General features: G+C 43.0%; 1 protein-coding gene across 6 annotated transcripts in view; it reads right to left on the reverse strand.

Annotated features, from left to right (window-relative positions):
- Nucleotides 1-20,665, reverse strand: part of cfap65 (cilia and flagella associated protein 65) — a 218,755-nt gene extending 198,090 nt beyond the window's left edge. For all 6 annotated transcript variants that reach the window (XM_072260976.1, XM_072260975.1, XM_072260974.1 and 3 more), the window contains exons 1-2: nucleotides 20,638-20,665; nucleotides 17,497-17,554 (exon numbers count right to left, since the gene is read on the reverse strand). The gene's annotated coding sequence lies outside the window, so the exon portion shown is untranslated. The remainder of the gene's footprint in view (nucleotides 1-17,496; nucleotides 17,555-20,637) is intronic.
- Nucleotides 20,666-23,192: the final 2,527 nt, after the last annotated feature.

Consider the following 23,192-nt stretch of genomic DNA (forward strand, 5'->3'; position numbering starts at 1 on the left):
TTTCTAAATATACCTAATGACTTAGCCTCGACAGCCATCTGTGGCAATTAATTCCACACATTCACTGGCTACAGAAATTCCTTCTCATCTCTGTTCTAAAGGGATATCCTTCTATTCTGAAGCTCTGCTCTCTGATCCTAGTCTCTCCCACTATAGGAGAGACATCTCCTATCCACTCCACATCCACTCTCTCTAGGCCTTTCAATATTCGATAGGTTTCAGTGAGATTCCCCCCCCCCCCCCAATTCTTCTAAATTCCAGTGAGTACAGGCCCAAAGCCAACAAACACTCCTCATATGTTAACCTTTCATTCTTGGAATATTCGCGTGAACCCCTCTCCAATGCCAGCACAAATTTTCTTAGATACTTAATTACTTACTACCCATTATGCCACTGGCATTTAGGGCAGCAATGAAGGTCCTCATTATCCATACCATCACACCCAGGTATAAAAGGGTTCTTCATTGCTGTTTCCATTACAATTTTTGTTGACCATTCAGGGTTGTTAGCCCTGAGCTGAACCCCTGAACCTGGAGGACTGGTGAACCACTCTTAGTCTGACTTCTACCCTTTGACCTGTTTTGCACAAGGCCCTGACTCCAGTCAACATAGCTCTCCAGGTCATTGAGGCATGCAAGCCTCCAAACCCTACAACAAGGTTGTGGTCCTCTTGGAGGTTTCTTAGATAAGGGGCCAAAAACTGCTCAAAGTACTCCAAGTGAAGTATGACTATTGTCTTACACCCTAGCTTTTACATTCTAATCTCAAAACGAATACAGTACTAACATTGCATTTGCCTTCTTAACCACCCATTCAGCCTGCAAGTTAACCTTCAGAGAATTCTGCATGAGGACTCTCAAGTCCTCTTGCACTTCTGATTTTTGAATTTTCTCCCTGTTTAATAAAAGGAAACTTTGAGAGGGGAGTTAATCTTGTAAAGGAGTTAAGTAGGCAATGTCAATTCAAATGTCTGCCTTTCACCTCTTCAGATTTCCATTTACCAAAATGCAATATTACAGTTATGACAACTTCAAACACACTTAATTTACACTAAGATTTGGGGCCTATTGCGATCATGTACACTAATTGAATTCAGATTTCTCAGAATACTTATCTCCGTACCTAAGAGACAAGTCTAGATTTTTAAAATTATTTTCATGTTGCAAATATTCAAAAAAAAAACAAGAAACAACCTTCAATTCTTCAAAGCATAGTGCTTTGTTGAGAAATGTGGCACCGAATTTATATACAGTACAAAGCCCCACGAAGTGAACACGGCATAGTCTATTTGGATGATTATTGTTCAGTGACAAATGTTGTCCATTTCTCTAACAGCATTAAAACTTCATTCTTAATGCCCTCAAGTTTGTTCTTGAGTATTTTCTGAACAAAAATCTAACGTTAAAGAAAGCTAATGGTCCATTTAATTTAAGAAACAGGTACTTAGAAATTAATAATTTAACACTGAAAAAATGAGCATTGAGACATCAGTTTTCAATGTTAGCAACAGTAAATCATATTAGTGACTATTTCTGAAACAGACATATACCTATCAGAGAAGAGCTCGCTTATAGAGAGTCTTTAGAAACACCACATCTTGAGTGGACACTATAATGAACAACGTATTCATCGGGTTACACTTTGCTGTTACAGAGGAATGTGACATTCTGCAGGAAGACCTAAAGCAGTGCTTCTTCGTCTAGATTGCTTTCTCTGTAGCGTTGAAAGTCAAGGTGACTCTGAGATTCCTCACTACAGGATCACTCCAAATGTCTGCAGCTAAATAGGGCCATGTTTTCCAATGCGCTGCTCACAAAACAGGTCACTCAGACATTATATTTACAAAGAAATTATTCCATCAACTTGGACTTCAGGGAGGACAAAATTACACTTCAGCGGGCACTAAGACTTGCAGGTAATGCTGGCTTAATATATATATATATATATATACACACACACACAGCTGTTGCTTACACATGTCCCACAAGGGCTCTCCAAACTTTTTTAGTGTACAGGAAAGCTTTTCACTCCCTTTATATGCAAGTTTTTTGAATCACAAGAAGAATTGCCACTAAAGAACCAGGATTGTGGTGGAAAATTCCATAGGTTTCCTCAAGAAGAATTTTCATTGCCTGCATCAATCCAGGGATATCTCACAGCAAATGACATGCAGATGTGGAGTTTTTACACATTGCAGTCTTGAAAACTAAATACAACAGATGGTACCTGAGAACAGCGGAAAACTCTGAGCTATAAGGCAGAGCATCAAGAGTAGGAGGTTCCAAGTATTATACCTACTCAGCAGCAAATTCTCATCTTTCAATTAAGCAGAGGCAGGCATTTTCTGCATAGATCTTAAAAGACAATCTGCTAGACAGATAAGAAGCTTGCAAATCTCTGCAAACCAGCGCCAATATCCACATTCTAATCATTACCACCAACACAAAATACCAAATCAGACCAGGGTGACCAGATGATTGATAATCCCTCACACACATCCCTCTGAACTTGGTCATTTTTTCTTCTCTTCCCTACTATCAGAAGTCTGAAAGCACGTACAACTAGGTTCAAGGACAGTTTCTATCCTGCTGTTATAAGACTTTTGAATGGACCACTTGTACAATAAAATGGACTGATTACGTCCTCATGGCCTTGCGCCTTATTGACTACCTACAGTGTACTTTCTCTGTAACATTGTTTTGCTTTTTACTTGTAGTACCTCAGTGTACTGATGTGATGAACTGATGGCATGTAAAATAAAATTTTTCACTGCACCTCAGTACATGTGACAATGATAAACCATTTGCCATATTACCGCCAATCTTTGTGACCCAATCTGGTTCTACAACTCTGAAAACTCTCCCTCCTCCAGTTCTACTCTTTTCCACATTGTACTACCATGAACAGCTATCCCTTTCAGCTCCAATCTCAGCAACTCTCTCCTTAACCTCTCTACTCTCATTCCTTCTTTAAGATGGTAAATTGTTAAGTAGGTGAATTGGTTTAATGTTGCCACATATACTGAGGTACAGTGAAAAACTTGTCTTGTATGCCATCCATACAGATCAATTTATTACAATGGTGTATTGATGTTGTACAATGTAAAACAATAACAGAATGCAGAACGCAGGAGCAACAAGGCAGAGTAGTGGTCAGCGTATCACTTTCTAGTGCCAGTGATCAATGATCAGTTTCAACTCCCAACGCTGCCTGCAAGGAATTTGCACATTCTCTCCATGACAGTATGGGCTTCCTTAGATATTCTGGATTCATCCCACATTCCAAAGACATATGGCTCAGTTTAGTGAGTTGTGGGCATGCTGTGTTGGTGCCAGAAGCGTGGTTACTTTGGGCTGCCCAACACAATTTTTGCAAGTTAGTTTTGATGCAAATAACACCTTCATTATATCCCATACACACTTAATGTTTCAATATTTTGATGCAAATAAAGCTAATGTTAAAGTGTTACAGTTACAGAGAAAATGCAGGGCGGATAGACAATAGGGGTTAATCGTGTATCAAGCTTAAGAGTCCATCTTATCATACTAAGAAATCAATAGTACATGCTTTCAGGCTTTTGTATCTTCTGCCCAATGGAAGAGGGTGGAGAAGTCCAGGATAGGCAAGATCTTTTGATTATGCTGGCTACTTTACAGAAGCAGTATGAGGTGTAGACAGAATTGTGATCAGGGGCGGTGCTGAGGTGGTGCTAGCTGGTGCTATAGCACCGGCAGAAATTACAATAGCGCCACCATAGCACCACCAAGAAATTAACTGAAATTTGATATACAAATTGCAGCTGCTTTGTCTTCTCTGTATAGTTTTGAATACAGCTTGTTTCTCTAGTTGATCTAGTGAAGCAGCGCCCCCAATTACCATAGCACCCACACAGCAATAAAGTTATAAACTCTGTGCTGGTCTAAGGTCAGATCCACTCTACACTTCTGCTTATTTGCTCGTTGTCAATGTCTTGCCATTGCTGTCCTCAGATCAGGTAAGCTGATCTATAAGGTGATGATGTCACTTACTTTCACTCACACGAGAAATTGGTAGTATACATCCAGGCGCAGATCCATGGTCTCGCAAGACTAATGGATGCCACACACACACACACACACACACACACCCACAGACACACACACACCACATTGTGCTTTTACAAGCTAGCATGGACCTGGCACGTGCATTATTTTGGCCGGTGTGAAAAATGAATCGATTTTTAGTGAGAAAACCACCTCATCCAGAGGAATCAGTGGTGTCTCAGCCTGAGCCTGTCTTAATTAAAAATGACATGCAGAAAGAAGTAAGTGGGGATGAGGATGACAGCAGTTCACCGAAGGAGTGTGAGAGTGAAGTAGAGGAACAAGAAATGGAGCGGGAACCAGAAGAGAACGTGGCTGAAGCTGCTCTTAGTGCTAGTGGGCATACTGTTAGTGATTTAGCCAGCAGCATGAGGAAGGACCCCGTCAGCCAGCATTGAGAAAGTACCCTTCGCTGCTCGCAACAGTTTGGCAATCAGCAAACGAGTTTTATTCGTGGCTGGTTTGACTGGCTGGAGTATTCGATCATGAAATATACTACGTTCTGCTTTGCATGCAGGCATTTCCTGTGTGGAAGACATGGGTTCCGTTCTGAGTCTACCTTCACTGTCACTGGTTACCGCAATTGGCGGAAAGCTACAACAGCTTTCAAAACCCACCATGTAAGTGCAGCTCATAAGTTTGCTACGGAGGCATGGGCCAAATTCAGATTGAGAAAACAAGACGGTTCAAGATTGGGAAATATGCTTGATAAAGGACATGCAAAGATTGTCCAAGAAAATCGTGAGTATATGAGAGCAGTAGTTGAGTTTCTACGCGATACTGCATGTCAAGGCATTGCCCAGCGAGGACACCGGGAGGATGATGGATCTGGCAATAGGGGAAACTTCATTGAGTTGCTCAGTGTAATTGGACAGTTTGATAAGACTGTAGCTAAAAAAAACAGAGGACAATCCTGGAAATGTAAAAAACACCCATCACGATATCCAAAATGAAATTATGGGTATTATGGCAGATATGGTCAGACATCAAATAAGTGCAGAAATCAAGGAGACTGGACATTTTGCCATCATGGTGGATGAAAATAAAGACTTGAGTAAAAAGGAGCAAATATCAGTGGTGGTGCGGTATTCGAATAACAAAACAGTGCTTGAAGAATTCTTGCATTTCACTCCAGCAGCAGGGTTGGATGCAGAGTTGCTTCTTAAAATCATTGAACAGACACTTGCCCAGTATGTTATTGATAAGAACGTGTGTATAGGTCAGTGTTATGACGGGGCGGCAGTGATGTCCGGGTACAATAACGGGTTACAAGAGAGGTTCAGGAAAGAGGTCCCGCAGGCATTATATATACACTGCCGTGCTCACAGACTTAACCTTGTTTTAGTGGATGTTGTGAGCAATGTACCACAAGCTGGTGAGTTTTTTGAAACTGTGCAGCTGCTTTACAACTTCTTTTCAAACTCTGTTGCCCATGATCTTTTCATGAAGAAACAGAGAGAACTGGAATCAACTGCACAGCCCGTGGAGTTGAAGAAATTGTCAGATACACACTGGGCATGGCAGTATACAGCTTTGTGGGCTATAAGGAAATCACTCCCTGCCATTCTAGCTACACTACAGGATATTATGGGTCAACCAAATGCACAGAGGAAAACAGGAGGCCAGAGCTGTAAATGGACTGATTGACGAGCAGTTTGCTTCACTTCTCACTCTGTTTGAGGATTTATTCCGAGTCACCAAGTTCATGTCAGACCAGCTGCAATCCCCCAGTTCGGAAATTTCATCCACTGTGGACTTGGCTCAGTCTATTATCGATGCACTCTCAGCAAAACGGGGAGAGGAATCATGGAGTGAAATTCAGACAAGAGCTAGGGACCTGTGTGTCAAGGCCAGTATACAGAGCAGACCACATGAAAGGAGACAGCCCCAGCCACCCCACCATCTACATGATTTTGTTGTTGAGGCCCAAACTGAACGCACACCTGTCACATCCTCTGATGACCTTCACAAGCACTGTTTCTATCCGGTTATAGACAGACTACTGACTGAAATGAAAAGATGGTTCTCAATTGAGACTGGGGGTGTTCTGACTGAGGTCTCAGCATTGAGTCCCAAACACAAGTTCTTCCTAGAGATGCTGCCTGGCCTGCTGCGTTCACCAGCAACTTTGATGTGTGTTGCTTGAATTTCCAGCATCTGCAGAATTCTTGTTGTTTGCCTTCCTAGACAAGAACTGTCTTTGCCCAATGGCCCAATACTATGGAGTGACTGAAGTGAACCTGACTGCAGAGCTACATCAGGATCGGCATCTGCTGGAAACAAAACAAAAGCAAGGACATACAGGGAATGACACAGTAGAATTTCTAGCTCTAATGAGACCCTACCGTGATGCATTTATAGATTTATACAAACTAAGCCGCATATCACTGACTCTACCTGTGACATCTGCCTCATGCAAATGGAGTTTCTCTTGCCTCAGATGCCTCAAAAACTACCTAAGGAATAGCAGCAGCGACGCTCGGAACAGCAACTTGGCCCTGTTGGCCATAAACAGCCGGAGGACCAAAGCACTTGACATCCAGGAAATCATTGATGCTTTCGCCACCAATCACAACAACAGACGGCTTGTGCTTCCCTGAAAACCTTCTTGACCTCAGCACTGTTGATGTAGACAGGAACATATGCACTGTCCCCTTTCCTGAAGTCAATTACCAGCTCTTTTGGTAAAAAAGTAAAGATAGCATGCAGTCAGACTGTCTGGAAAGGCAGGCAGGTGATGGGACTTAGTTGCAGCCAACAGGCTGTGTATCAAATCATTAGGGATGCAGAATCAGAAAGGATAGCAAATACAGGAATCAAGATGTTATATCTAAATGCACGTAAGATAAGAAATAAAGTGGATGATCTTGTTGCAGTATTACAGATTACCAGGTATGATGTGGTGGCCATCACTGTATTGTGGCTGACGTTATGGTTGTAGTTGGGAGCTGAATGTCCAAGGTTACACATTATATCAGAGGGATAGGAAGGTAGGCAGAGAGGGTGGTGTGGCTCTACTGGTAAAGAACAGCATCAAATCTGTAGAAAGATGTGACATAGGATTGGAAGATGTTGAATCCTTGTGGGTTGAGTTAAGAAACTGCAAGGGTAAAAGGACGTTGATGGCAGCTATATACAGGCCTCCCAACAGTGGCTGGGAGGTGAATCACAGGTTACAACAGGAAATAGAAAAGGCAAGTCAAAAGGGCAATGTTATGGTAGTCATGGGAGATTTTAACATGCAGGTCAATTGGAAAAGTCATGTTGGTAATGAATCTCAAGAGAGTGAGTTTGCTGAATGTCTAAGAGATAGCTTCTTGAAGCAGTTTGTCGTTGAGTCTACTAGGGGATCAGCTATACTGGATTGGGTGTTATGTAATGAACCGGAGGTGATTAGGGAGTTTAACGTAAAAGAACCCTTAGGAACCAGTGATCATAATATGACTGAGTTCAACTTGTAATTTGATAGGGAGAAAGTAAAGTCTGATGTAGCAGTATTTCAGTGGAATAAGGTAAATTACAGTGAGGAGAGAGGAGTTGGCCAAAGTAAATTGGAAGGAGCTACTGGCAGGGATGTCAGCAGAGCAGGAATGGCAGGCGTTTCTGGGGAAAATGAGGAAGGTGCAGGACACATGTATTCCAAAAATGGAAAAAATACTCAAATGGTAAAATAGTACAACCATGGCTGACAAGGGAAGTCAAAGCCATTGTAGAGGCAAAAGAAAGGGCATACAACAAAGCAAAAATTAGTGAGAAGAAAGAGGATTGGGCACTTTATAAAAACCTACAGAGAGCAACTAAAAAAATCATTAGAAAGGAAAAGATGAAATATGAAAGCAAGCTAGCAAATAATATCAAAGTGGATAGTAAAAGTTTTTTTCAAGTATGTTAAAAATAAAAGAGAAATGAGAGTGGATATAGGACCACTAGAAAATGAAGTGGGAGAAGTAATAACGGGGAACAAGGAGATGGCTGATGAACTAAATGAGTATTTGATTAGTCTTCACTGTGGAGGTCACTAGCAGTATGCCTGATGTTGTAGTGTGTGAAGGAAGTGAGTGCGTGCAGTTACTATCACAAGAGAGAAGAAGCTCAAAAAGCTGAAAGACCTAAAAGTACGTAAGTCAGTCGGACCAGATGAACTGCATCCAAGGGTTCTGAAAGCAGTAATGTTATAGATTGTGGTGGCATTAGAAATGATCTTTCAGACATCATTGGATTCTGGCATGATGCCAGAGGACTGGAAATTGCAGATGTCACTCCACTCTTTAAGAAAGGAAGAAGGCAGCAAAAAGGAAATTATAGACCAGTTAGCCTGCCTCAGTGGTTGGGAAGATGTTAGAGTCAATCATTAAGGATGAGGTGATGGAGTACTTGGTGACACAAGACAAGATATACAAAGTCAGCATGGTTTCCTTCAGGGAAAATCCTGCCTGACAAACCTTTCAGAATTCTTTGAGGAGATTACAAGTAGGATAGATAAAGGGGATGCAGTGAATGTTGTATATTTGGACTTTCAGAAGGCCTTTGACAGGGTGCCACACATGACGCTGCTTACCAAGTTAAGAGCCCATGGTATTACAGGAAAGTTACTAACATGGTTAGAGCATTGGCTGATTGGTAGGAGGCAGCGAGTGGGAATAAAAGGATCCTTTTCTGGTTGGCTGCCAGTGACTAGTGGTGTCCGCAGGGGTCGGTGTTGGGACCACTTCTTTTTATGCTGTATGTAAATGATTTAGATGATGGAATAGATGGCTTTGTTGCCAAGTTTGCAGATGATATGAAGATTGGTGGAGGGGCAGGTAGTGTTGAAGAAACAGGTAGGATGCAGAAAAACTTTTTCAGATTAAGAGAATGGGTAAGAAAGTGGCACATGAAATACAATGCTGGAAAATGCATGGTCATGCACTTCAGTAGTAGAAATAAATGTGCAGACTATTTTCTAAATGGGGAGAAAATCCAAAAATATGACTTGGGAGTCCTTGTGCAGAACACCCTGAAGGTTAACTTGCAGGTTGAGTCGGTGGTGAGGAAGGCAAATGCAATGTTAGCATTCATTTCGAGAGGTCTGGAATACAAGATCAAGGATGAGATGCTGAGGCTTTATAAGGCACTGGTGAGGCCTCACCTTGAGTAGTGTGAACAATTTTGGGCCCCTCATCTTAGAAAAGATGTGCTGGCATTGGAGAGGGTCCAGAGGAGGTTCACATGGATGATTCCAGGAATGAAAGGGTTATCATACGAGGAATGTTTGATGGTTTTGGGTCTGTACTCACTGGAATTCAGAAGGATGAGGGGGGATCTCATTGAAACCTTTCGAATGATGAAAGGCCTAGACAGAGTAGATGTGGAAAGGATGTTTCCCACGGTGGGAGAGTCGAGGACAAGAGCGCACAGCCTCAGGATAGAGAGGCACCCTTTCAAAACAGAGATGCAGAGAAATCCCTTTAGCCAAAGGGTGGTGAATTTGTGGAATTTGTTGCCACATGCAGCTGTGGAGGCCAGGCCATTGGGTGTTTAAGGCAGAGATTGGTAGGTTCTTGATTGGACATGGCATCAAAGTTTACGGGGAGAAGGCCAGGAACCGGGATTGAGGAGGAGAAAGAAAAAGGTATCAGCCATGATTGAATGGCGGAGCAGACTCAATGGGTCAGATGGCCTAATTCTGCTCCTATGTCTTATGGTCTTTTGTTTTGTTGACATTGTGGGAAAGATTGTTGTCATGACACCATGTCACTAGCCTCCCTATCTCCTTTCTATACTTCAAATCATCTTTATTTGTGATGCGGCCCACTACAGACCTGCAGTTGAAGTTAGAGCAGAATCTTGCCACACAGTTGTGAGCATACAGGGGGCTAGAGTAGGGCACTGAGGACACAGCCTTGTCAGGCACCTATGTTGAATCAATTGGTCGTGAAGTCAAGGATACTGGTGTAAAATGAGGTGTTGTTCTGAGGTACAGTAGTATGGAGATAAATATAGAATCATGGAATCTTTACAACGTAGAAGGACACTAACAAGCCATTTATCCTTGATCAGCTTTTATTCTCTAGGGTGCAGTTAGTACCGTTCCTCAATTTTTCCTCACCTATATTCTGTCCCCCTTATCTCTCAACTTATCCAGTTCCTTTCTGAACATCATTGAATCTGTCTCCACCACCTTGAGGCAATGCATTCTAGATCAAATCACTTACTGTGTGAAGATGGTTCGCCTCCTGTTGAGTTTGTTAAATGTCTTGGGATGTTTTCTCACATTAAAGCACTACATAAATCCAAGCAATTGTTGATACTGGCATTGCAAACCTCTCTGTGTAATAATGTATACGGTGATGTTGAATATAGTTTTCCAGCAATGATAAATACACAACCACCTCCACCATCCTCTACTTCTGATTATGAACCTGGTTGTTCTAACAATCTTTTACTGTTATCATCACAGGGTCAAACTACAGACATGAGGTGATTTCTACTGGTGTCCAATCTTGATGGTACACATAATCATAGGAACAGAAGAGCAGAATTCATCCCATTAACCCTGCTCCGCCATTAATTAGTTTGTGAATTATCCATGTCTTAAAGTTGTAGTATTTTTTAGAAAATAGTAATTCATGACACAACAGGAGGCTGTTTGACTGATCATATTAATGTGAGAAGAAATCCCACTCTGACATCCTACCCAGGTACAAACTGCCAGGCCTGCTACCACTGACACCTCACAGCCTGCACCTGCAGGCATCTCCCAGTCTCCACCCAGCTAATAGGATTCACCTGCCCTTCATTCCAGACTCATCACCTGCAGCCTATTTAACCCAGTTCTCATCCACAGTCTTTTGTCACTTATCAAACCAGCCAACCTCCACCAGTTGCTCCTAGCCTTCATTCTCCCTGTCTAAATTTACCTTGTTGCCAGTTGTGTTTAGTTTTTGTTCTCTCTTGTTTTGTGGCCCCCTTGTGGCTTGTTATTTTGCAGCCTACTGTTAAAGTTATCACTTATTCCTAAATCATCTCTGCTTTTGGATCAAGCCTCCACTGCATTTCCTGATACAAACAACCTGTTAAAGGAACTCAGCAGGTAGAATGGCATCTGTAGGAGGAAAGAAAACCTAAATGCAGGGTTTCTACCAGAAACGTCAACTGTTCCTAGATAAAGTGGATAGCCAAAGACATTTTTCCCCGGGCAGAAATGGCTAATACAAGGGTGCATAATTTTAAACTGATTGTAAAAAAAGTATAAGAAGGGATGTCAGAGGCAAGTTCTTTACACAAAATAGAGAGTGCATGAAATGCCTTGCCAGGGGTAGTCGCAGGGATATTTAAGAATCCTTTAGATAGGCACATAGATGAAAGAAAAATGTAGGGTTATGTAGGAAAGATGGGTTAGATTGAATTTAGCTTAGGTTAAAAGGTTGACACAACTTTATGCGCCAAAGGGCCTGAACTGTTCTATGTTCCTCTCCTCACACAGATTCTGCTCAACCTGCTGAGATGTTCCACCAGATTGCTTATTATACCAGATTCCAGTATCAGCAGTGTCTTGTGTGATACAACCCAAGCATTTAGTCCATGTCTTTGTAACCCCTTATATCATCCAGATAATTTTGATCAAGTTCAAGTTTATTGTCATCTGTACGTATATACAACCAAATGAAACAATGTTGCTCTGGACCACAGTACATTCACAAAACATGTATCACACACAGTGTACAGTATAAGCCAAAATATTATCATAAACACTAAATTAATATAATTCAAAATGCATGTAATGCACATCACAGGTAAACAGTAAACAGCTCACTGTTCTAGTAACAAGATCTCAGGGGTGACAGAGTGTCCATTGGTCTCACAGGCTGAGGGAAGAAACTGTTGCCCATTCTGACAGTCCTAGTCTTGGTGCTGCTGTTATTCCTTCTTGACAGTAGTGGGTCAAAGAGACGGTGGGATAGGTGGTACAATGTTTCAGGCCCTTCATATACAATGCTTCTGGTAAATGTCACAAATAGGGAAGAGGGAGACCCTAGTGGTCCTCTTGGCAGTCTTTACTATATATAATTGTTTCTGTCTTTACCATTCATGCAGGTAGTGAGCTCCAGATCATACCTCTGACCCTTATTTCCATCCTATTGCCCTTGGTTCTACAACCCTTAGCATATTTAACCAACAAAAAAAACCTATCAAGCTCAGCTTTCACATTTTTATTCAAGCCTAGCTCAGGAGCTTGGGTCACAAATTAACTTTTTTTTGTTACACTCCTTTTTCAGACTCCCCAATGGTGTATTCTAATTCCAGGATGCATAATGGCTTGGTATGGTAACTGCTCTACATGTGACTGCAGGAAACTAGATAGTTATTGTCAGAGCTCAGCACATCATAGAAATCAGCCTGCCCTCCATGAACTCTGTCTATACTTCTCACTGCCTCAGTAAAGCAGCCAATATAATCAAAGACCCCACCCAGCCCAGATATTCCCTCTCCTCTCCGCTCCTATCGGACAGAAGATTTAAAAGCTTGAAAGCGCATATCACCAGGCTCAAGGCTTCAATCCCATTATTATCAGACTATTGAACACACCTCTTGTACGATAAGATGGACTCTTGGTCTCACAATCTACCTCAATATGATCTTGCACTTTATCATTTACCTGAACTTTTTCAGTAGCTTTTACACTACATTCTGCATTGTATTGTTTCACTTTATTCTGGCTCAATGCATCGTGTAATGTTGCAATCTGTATAAACAGTATTCAAGACAAGTTCTTCTTTGTATCTTGGTACATGTCACAATAATAAACTAATACCAATGACCTATATTGTTCCATTAAATTTTAACATCTCCCCTCAATATTCTGTATCATACATTGGGTGGAACAGTACTGTAGCAGATAGCACAATCATTTCACAGTGCCAGCAGTCACTGATCAGGGTTCAATTCGTGCCACTGTCTGTAAGGAGTTTGTATGTTCTCTCCGAAACCACATGGGTTTCTTCCAGATGTGTGGGTTTCATCACACCTTCCAAAGGCATACAATTACAGTTAGGAAGTTGTAAGCATGCTGCGTTGACACCGGAAGCATGGCCCCAGCACAATCCTTGGACCAGCACAAAATGACACATTTCACTGTATGATGTACATGTGACAGATAGAACTAATCTTGAGCAACACACATAAAATGATCAAGGAACTTAGCAGGTCAGCAGCATCTATGGAAATGAATAAACAGTTGATATTTTGGGCTGAGACCCTTCAACAGGACTAAAGCTAATCCTTAGGTCTTTTTACCTTTAACTCAATCTGCCTGCCTGGTTCCACATCCCAACAAAAGTCTTACATCTGCTGTATTTAACTGACTGCATACTGTTCACTCTGTCAAGGAGAAGTGGGGTGTTATGGTTCCAGGTTTCCAGACACAGGCCAGATAACAAAGAAAGAACTGAACCAGAAAACCTGGCAAAACAATAATATTGTGACCTTTTAGTTAACTGCATTTATAATCGAGATGATGTTGTCGTTTAAATTACACAGCGAGTAAGGCACTCTCCTATTATCTGACTGATGGAATAATATAGTACTGAACATCAGGCCCAGAATTTATTACAATCTCACAACTCTTATCCTATTCCCCATTTACTTAAGTGGAATTGCTACATATGGTAAATGCAAAACCAATAATTCTGATTAGGTTAAAACATTGCAATCTGCTCATATTATGCTAATGACTTTCTCCCATTGATTAAATAGCAGGTATAAATATTGTTGGGGAGTGAACTTGGCATTTAGAGTTCTGTTATAAGCGAAAGGTTTATGACAACTTCACTGAGTATTTACTGGAATATTTCTGCAGAGAATAATGATATCACAAGTGACCCTCTGCAAGAGTCCTCCATTTAAGGAATTCTGTAAACATGTCATTGATGCATGATGGAGCAGGTGTAGTTTTGCTGCTCTTTACGCTAAACTGGAAACTGACCAAAACTGGATGATAAACACAACAGATTCTGAAGATGCTGGAAATCCAGAGCAACACACAAAACACTGAAGAACCTCAGCAGGTCAGGCAACATTAGTGGAAGGGAATAAACATTCAATATTTTGGGCCAAGACACTTCATCAAGACTGTAAAGGAAGGGGGAAGATGCCAGAATAAGAAGGTGGGGGGAAGGGATGAAGTACAAGCTAGAAGGTGAAAGGTGAAGTCAGGTGGGCAGGGGAGGGGGGAATGATGTAAAAAGCTGGGAAGTGATAGGTGGAAAAGGTAAAGGGCTAAAAAAGAAGAAAGCTTGGATTCTTCTTGGATCATGCCTGAAGAAATAATTTGTGTATCAAACTTATGTATGAACTCATACATAGAAACATAGAAAACCTACAACACAATACAGGCCCTTCGGCCCACAATGCTGTGCCAAACATGTACTTACTTTAGAAATTACCTCGGGTTACTCAAAGCCCTCTATTTTTTGAAGCTCCATGTACCTAACCAGGAGTCTCTTAAAAGACCCTATCGTATCCGCCTCTACTACCGTTGCCGGCAGCCCATTCCACACACTCAACACTCTCTGCGTAAAAAAATTAACCCTGACATCTCCACTGTACCTACTTCGAAGCACCTTAAAACTGTGCCCTCTCGTGTTAGCCATTTCAGCCCTGGGAAAAAGCCTCCGACTATCCACACGATCAATGCCTTTCATCATCTCTATCAAGTCACATCTCAACCTCCATCGCTCCAACAAGAAAAGGCTGAGTTCACTCAACCTATTCTCATAAGGTTTGCTCCCCAATATCGGCAACATCCTTGTAAATCTCCTCTGCACCCTTTCTATAGTTTCTACATCCTTCCTTTAGTGAGGTGACCAGAACTGAGCACAGTACTCCAAGTGGGGTCTGACCAGGGTCCTATATAGCTGTAACACTATCTCTTGGCTCTTGAACTCAATCCCACATACAGGTCTGACATTGGTGGTAGTGGTGGTGGGGAGGAGATAGAGGTGATGGATTAAGAGCAGATCATCGCCATTTCACAATACTGGCTTAAGCTCAGTTAGCTTAGGCTCAGTTTCTCTTCCAATGAATTGGCAAATGATAAGAGGCTCTTAGGAACTACACAATTTTCTGAACAAAAAACAAATGAAAAAGATGCTATCAGTCATGGGTTAAGGATGAAAGGTGAATTATTTAAGGAGAACATGAGGGTGAACTTCTCTCAGAAGGTGGTGAGAGTGCAGAACAAGCGGAAGTGATGGATGTTGGTTCACTTTCAACATTTAAGAGAAATTTGGATGGCTGGGATGTGGAAAGTTATGGTCGGGATGTAGATGGATGGGAGTAGGCAGCTTAAGAATTCAACATGGATTAGGTCGGCCAAAGGGCCTGTTTCTGTGCTGTAGGGTTTGATGGGTCTAGGGCTATGCAGAAACAGACCAAACAATTCAATAAAGTCATGGCCAATCTTTTACCTCAGGGCCATTTCCCTGAATGATATAACTATGGTTTTGCCATCACCTGACAACAATTTCAACTTGCCCTAGAGAGCTGAATCAAGAAACATTGTCTGTGATTAAGGAGGGTAATTCAACATTAAAATGTGAAAGTACCTTGCTGTCTTTTGTTGGCGTAAGATATTTCACAGTATGTGCCATCATGTTTATCACTTTTTACTCTTTTTTGCACTGATTTATTTTTATACATTTTCTTATTGTAATTTATAGTATTTTTAATGTACTGCTGCCACAAAACAACAACATTCACGACATATGTCAATGATAATAAATCCAATTCTGATTCTGATTTTTCAACTCAAAAATATCTTATGCCATGACCTGGGGGAATGGAAAGCTGATGATATGTCAAACTCAAAAGAGCAGATGGTGCCATACTATATGTAATGTACTGAAGGGTAAAAATAGCAACAAAAATCAGATCACACTAACAATAATTATCTATTTACAAGAATGAAACTAAACACTAATTGTTGGAAGAGCAACACCTCACGTTTCACCTAGGTAGCCTCCAACCTGATGGCACCAACGTTGATTTCTTCAGCTTCTGGTACTTTCCCCTCCTCTTTCCTACTTCTTCAATTCCCAGCTCTGCCCTCTTACCTCTTCTCCTCATCTGCCTGTCACCTCCCCCTGGTGCCCCTCTTCCTTCCCTTTCTCCCATGGTTCTCCTCTCCCATCAGATTCATTCCTCTCCACCCCTTTGCCTTTCTCCACCTATCACCTCCCAGCTTCCCACTTCATCGCCCCCCCCTCCCCCACCCACCTGGCTTCACCTATCACCATCAAGCTTGCCCTCCTTCCCCTTCCTCACATTCTTATTCTGGCATTTTATCCCTTCATTTCCAATCCTGATAAAGGGTCTCAGCCCAAAATGTCAACAGTTTATCCATTTCCATAGATGTTGCCTGACCTGTTGAGTTCCTCCAGCATTTTGTATGTGTCACACTAAATTACCAAGGATGTTAAATTACCAAAACTCTAGCTCTAGCAATTAATGTACCATCAGGTAGGAAGCACAGGAGCCTGAAAACGTTTTAGGAACAGCTTCTTCCCCTCAGCCATTAGATTTCTGAACGGTCCATGAAACCACGAACACCACCTCACTATTCTGCTCTCTTTTTGCACTAATTTATTTTTTATATTCCTTGTTCTAACTTATCGTAATGTTTTATATATTTCACTGTATTGTTGCCACAAAACCACAAACTTCATAGTGTATGTCAGTAATAATACACCTGATTCTGATTCCAATTTTGAAAATCCTATTTACACTATTAGTTACCTGCAGACTCTTGTTTTGTTGAGTATGCATGGGCAATCAAGATGCAATCGCAGGAACTACTTAAAAATACTTGGGAGACTAAGGGCAAGATACTAATTTTGCAAAGCAAAACAACAGATTTCACAACATACGTCAATGATATTAAACCTGAAAAAAACACCTCTGTAATGCCATGGTCTAATACCATACCCCAACTGTCCCAATACCTCAATCCCCATTCTCACTAATTCTTTGCTCTTATCAATATTACCCATCTCCATTGTCTCAATCTTGAATCCCCATTGTCCTAATTCTCATGTCACAAACACATTTGCCCAGTCTTCACCTTTCTGATAACCATGTACCAATCCCATGACAGCAATCTCCATCCCAAAATCCTTTCAAACCTCATGTCCCAATCTCTGTTCCAATCTCTGTGCCCCAATCCCTATTCCCTATCTTCATGCCCCAGCCTTCATGCCTTAATACATTGCCCAATCCCCTTATTCCTTGTCTTCCTGACCCACCAGTAAAATCCCTTTGTTTCCTGTCCCATCGACCCACTTGCCTCATTGCTGCAAATGCCTTGTCTCCTGCACCTTGCACCAATCCCATTACCCCTTAATCCTGCGTTTCTTTTCTTTTTTCAGAGACTACTTACCCCAGCTTCTTGTCCCAATCTCCACTGTCCTCTTCTGTCAGATTCCTCTTCTTCAGGCCTTTTGAAGAATCAGAATTAGTTTATTATTCAGGCAGCAATACATAAAAATACTATAAATTACAATAATAAATACACTCAGTAGCCACTTTATTAGGCATATCGTGTACCTAATAAAGTGGCTACTGAGTGGACTGTATGTTCATGCTCTTCTGCTGCTGTATAGCCCATCCACTTCAAGGTTCAACATGTGCAATGAGAGATGGTCTTCGGCACACCACTGTGCTAACGCATCGTTATTCAAGTAACTGTCGCCTTACTAAAAGCTTCAACCAGTCTGGCTATTCTGCTCTGACCTCTTATTAACAAGCCATTTTCACCCAGAGAACTGCAGCTCCCTGGATGGTTTTTTGTTTATCGCACCATTCCCTCTCAACTCTAGAGACTGTTGTGCATGAAAGTCCCAGGGCGATCAACAGTTTCTGAGATACTCAAACCACCCCATCTGGAACCAACAATCATTCCACGGTCAAAGACACTATGATCACATTTTCCCCCATTCTGATATTTGGTCCGAACAACAACTGAAACTGTTGTTACCATATCTGCATGCTTTTTAACATTGAGTTGTTGCCATATGATTGGCTGATTATATATTTGCATTAACAAGCAGGTGTACCTAATAAAGAGGTCACTGAGTGTACACATAAAAAATTTAAAAAGAACTGCAAAAAGAGGACAAAGGTAGTGAGGTAATGTTCATGGACCATCCAGAACTCTAATGGTGGAGGGGAAGAAGCTGTTCCTAAAACATTGAGTGTGCGTCCTGTACTTCTTAAGGACATTGAGTCCTTTACCTCCACCACCTATTACTTCCCAGCTTCTCAATAAATCCCCCCTCCCCTACACAACCAGCCAACTTCTGGTTGTCTCCTCCAGCATTTTGTTGCCCAATTCCCATAGCACACTGCCCCATTATCCTGATGTTATTGCCCAATGCCACAATCTCCATCTCCTAGATAATCACCCACCACTCATCAATGATCCTGCACCAATACCCTTGCCAATACACATTGCCTCATCCTCCCTACCTCCCTCAGGGATGCAATCCCTTAGCTCTCTACCCATTGCCCTAAAAACCCTGCCCAATTAGCACAACACACCTAACCTAGTCCATCAGTCACTCTGTCCTAATCCTATAAGACGATAAGACCATAAAATGTAATAGCAGAATTAAACCAATTGGACTGTTAAGTTTACTCTGCTATTCCGCTATGGCTTATTTATTATCCCTCTCAACTCCATTCTCCCGCCTTCTCTGGTAAACTTTGATGCACTTACTAATCAAAAACATACCAACCTCCGCTTTAAATATAACCAATGACTTGGCCTCCACAGCTATCTGTGGCAATAAGTTCCACAGGTTCACCATCCTCTCACTAAAGAAATCCCTATTCATCCCTGTTCTAAAGGGAATCCATCTATTCTAAGCTCTGCCCTCCGGTCCTAATCTCTCCATGTCCACTCTATCTCGGCTTTTCAATATTTGATAGGTTTCAATAAGATCCCTCCTCATTCTTCTAAACTCAAGTGGGTATAGCCATTAAACGCTCTGCCTGTCCTTCGTTCCATGTCCCCAATGTCTTTTACCCTGCCACTTAATCCTCTGGTCTGTGCAAACCCCTTTCTAACCGCACCATTGCTCCAATCCCGCTACTCATAGTTTTCTTACCACAATACCAGTGCTCCCTAACAAAATACAGCAATTCTTTTTGCAGGCCACGTTGCTTCATTTTAACCTCCATTTCCCCTGCCCCAGATACTTTAAACTCTTGTCCCAATGTCATAGAATAGAATATAGTACAGCACATTACAGGCCCTTCGGCCCACAAAGTTGTGCCGACCCTCAAACCCTGCTTCCCATATAACCCCCCCACCTTAAATTCCTCCATATACCTGTCTAGTAATCTCGTAATCTTCACGAGTGTATCTGCCTCCACCACTGACTCAGGCAGTGCATTCCAGTGCATGTCCCTGTCCAATCGTCTTGTCCTCCTTCCTTTGCTTCCAGTTCCAATTGCCTCATAACCCACTGCCACCTGCCCATCCTACTGCCCCAATCCCTCCCCCCACAGCCTAATCTATCTGCCCCATTTTCCTCTGACATGCTGCCCAGTCATCTACTCCAATTCTCCAGACCCATTTCCCAAAAGCCCCTGCCCCACTGCCAAACGGTTGCTCTAATTTGTGATTTGCCCCAATATCATAGCCCCAACTCTGCTCCAGTGCCGAAATCTCCTATCCCACTACCCAAACAAATGCCCCAACTTTCCTTCCCTACTGCCTTAATCCCCCATTCCCCCTCCACTGCCCCTAAGCTTCCCCTATTTCCCAATCCTCCCTCCCCTTGGCACCTCTCCGACCCCATTGCCCCAGTCCTCACTCCCCAGTGACCCCTCTCATACCCTACTGCCCCAATCCCCTTCACCTATTACCCCAATCCTCACTCCCTATTAGCCAAATAATGCCTCCCCATTGTCTCTCTCGTTCCCCTTTTCCCCAGTCCTCCCTCCCCTTGGTACCTCTCCTACCCCATTGCCCCATTCCTCATTCCCCAGTGGCCCCTCTCCTACCTCACTGCCTCAATCCCCTTCTCCTATTGCCCCAATCCTCCCTCCCCATTGCCCCAGTCTTCACTCCCCAGTGACCCCTCTCATACCCTACTGCCCCAATCCCCTTCACCTATTACCCCAATCCTCACTCCCTATTGGCCAAATAATGCCTCCCCATTGTCTCTCTCGTTCCCCTTTTCCCCAGTCCTCCCTCCCCTTGGTACCTCTCCTACCCTATTGCCCCATTCCTCATTCCCCAGTGGCCCCTCTCCTACCTCACTGCCTCAATCCCCTTCTCCTATTGCCCCAATCCTCCCTCCCCATTGCCCCAGCCCTCACTCCCGAGTGACCCCTCTCCTACCCTATTGCCCCAATCCTTCCTCCCCATTGCCCCAGTCCTCACTCCCCAGTGACCCCTCTCCTACCTCACTGCCCAAATCCCCTTCCCCTATTGCCCCAATCCTCCTCCCTATTGCCCTAATATTCCCTCCCTCAGGATGCCCAGCTCGGAATGAGCCTCGGCACCACTTACCGCTATGTCGCCGCCACACCGAGCCTTGCAACCCCGCGTTCAGCCGCCGGTCGCCATGGCAACTGCCGGCGTCTCGCGCCGCTGCCCCAGGCAACGGACGGAAGCCGGTTTTGGAACAAGACGGCGCCATGGGAAAAGCAATTCGGATTCCAAGCAAGGCAGAGCGCAGAGCGTGTGATTTTGCATTCTAGATTCAAAATTGTTTAATGTAATTTCCTGTACACCAATGCGAGGACAACGAAATAATTGTTACTCCGGATCCGATGCAGCACAAAAAAAGCATAAGATAAGGAACAAAATAAAGAAACGCACACAATAAATATAAATAAGTAAGATGTCGTGTATACTGTACATAGGTTGATTGTATGTCCATAAGATGACACTAGACTATGGTACATAGAACATAGAATAGTACAGCAGAGTACAGGCCCTTCGGCCCACAATGTTGTGCCGACCCTCAAACCCTGCCTCCCATATAAGCCCCCACCTTAGATTCCTCCATATACCTGTCTAGTAGTCTCTTAAACTTCACTAGTGTATCTGCCTCCACCACTGACTCAGGCAGTGAATTCCACGCACCAACCACTCTGAGTGAAAAACCTTCCTCTAATATTCCCCTTGAACTTCCCACCCCTTACCTTAAAGTCATGTCCTCTTGTATTGAGCAGTGGTGCCCTGGGGAAGAGGCGCTGGCTATCCACTCTATCTATTCCTCTTATTATCTTGTACACCTCTATCATGTCTCCTCTCATTCTCCTTCTCTCTAAAGCCCTAGCTCCCTTAATCTCTGATCATAATGCATACTTTCTAAACCAGGCAGCATCCTGGTAAATCTCCTCTGTACCCTTTCCAATGCTTCCACATCCTTCCAATAGTGAGGTGACCAGAACTGGACACAGTACTCCAAGTGTGGCCTAACCAGAGTTTTATAGAGCTGCATCATTACATCGCGACTCTTAAACTCTATCACTCGACTTATGAAAGCTAACATCCCATAAGTTTTCTTAACTACCCTATCCACCTGTGAGGCAACTTTCAGGGATCTGTGGACATGTACCCCGAGATCCCTCTGATCCTCCACACTACCAAGTATCCTGCCATTTACTTTGTACTCTGCCTTGGAGTTTGTCCTTCCAAAGTGTACCACCTCACACTTCTCTGGGTTGAACTCCATCTGCCACTTCCCAGCCCACTTCTGCATCCTATCAATGTCTCTCTGAAATCTTTGACAATCCTCTACACTATCTACAACACCACCAACCTTTGTGTCGTCTGCAAACTTGCCAACCCACCCTTCTACCCCCACATCCAGGTCGTTAATAAAAATCACGAAAAGTGGAGGTCTCAGAACAGATCCTTGTGGGACACCACTAGTCACAATCCTCCAATCTGAATGTACTCCCTCCACCACCACCCTCTGCCTTCTGCAGGCAAGCCAATTCTGAATCCACCTGGCCAAACTTCCCTGGATCCCATGGCTTCTAACTTTCTGAATAAGCCTACCATGTGGAACCATGTCAAATGCCTTACTAAAATCCATATAGATCACATCCACTGCACTACCCTCATCTATATGCCTGGTCACCTCCTTAAAGAACTCTATCAGGCTTGTTAGACACGATCTGCCCTTCACAAAGCCATGCTGACTGTCCCTGATCAGACCATGATTCTCTAAATGCCCAGAGATCCTATCTCTAAGAATCTTTTCCAACAGCTTTCCCACCACAGACATAAGGCTCACTGGTCTATAATTACCCGGACTATCCCTACTACCTTTTTTGAACAAGGGAACAACATTTGCCTCCCTCCAATGCTCCGGTACCATTCCTGTGGACAACGAGGACATAAAGATCCTAGCCAGAGGCTCAGCAATCTCTTCTCTCGTCTCGTGGAGCAGCCTGGGGAATATTCCGTCAGGCCCTGGGGACTTATCTGTCCTAATGTATTTTAGCAACTCCAACACCTCCTCTCCCTTAATATCAACATGCTCCAGAACATCAACCTCACACATATTGTCCTCACCATCATCAAGTTCCCTCTCATTGGTGAATACCGAAGAGAAGTATTTATTGAGGACCTCGCTCACTTCCACAGCCTCCAGGAACATCTTCCCACCCTTATCTCTAATCGGTCCTACCTTCACTCCTGTCATCCTTTTTTTCTTCACATAACTGAAGAATGCCTTGGGGTTTTCCTTTACCCTACTCACCAAGGCCTTCTCATGCCCCCTTCTTGCTCTTCTCAGCCCCTTCTTAAGCTCCTTTCTTTCTTCCCTATATTCCTCAATAGACCCATCTGATCCTTGCTTCCCAAACCTCAAGTATGCTGCCTTCTTCCACCTGACTAGATTTTCCACCTCACTTGTCACCCATGGTTCCTTCACCCTACCATTCTTTATCTTCCTCACTGGGACAAATTTATCCCTTACATCCCGCAAGAGATCTCTAAACATCGACCACATGTCCATAGTACACTTCCCTGCAAAAACATCATCCCAATTCACACCCACAAGTTCTAGCCTTTTAGCCTCATAATTTGCCCTTCCCCAATTAAAA

This window comes from Mobula birostris, chromosome 6 (genome assembly GCF_030028105.1).
Source record: "Mobula birostris isolate sMobBir1 chromosome 6, sMobBir1.hap1, whole genome shotgun sequence".
NCBI classification, from domain to species: domain Eukaryota; kingdom Metazoa; phylum Chordata; class Chondrichthyes; order Myliobatiformes; family Myliobatidae; genus Mobula; species Mobula birostris.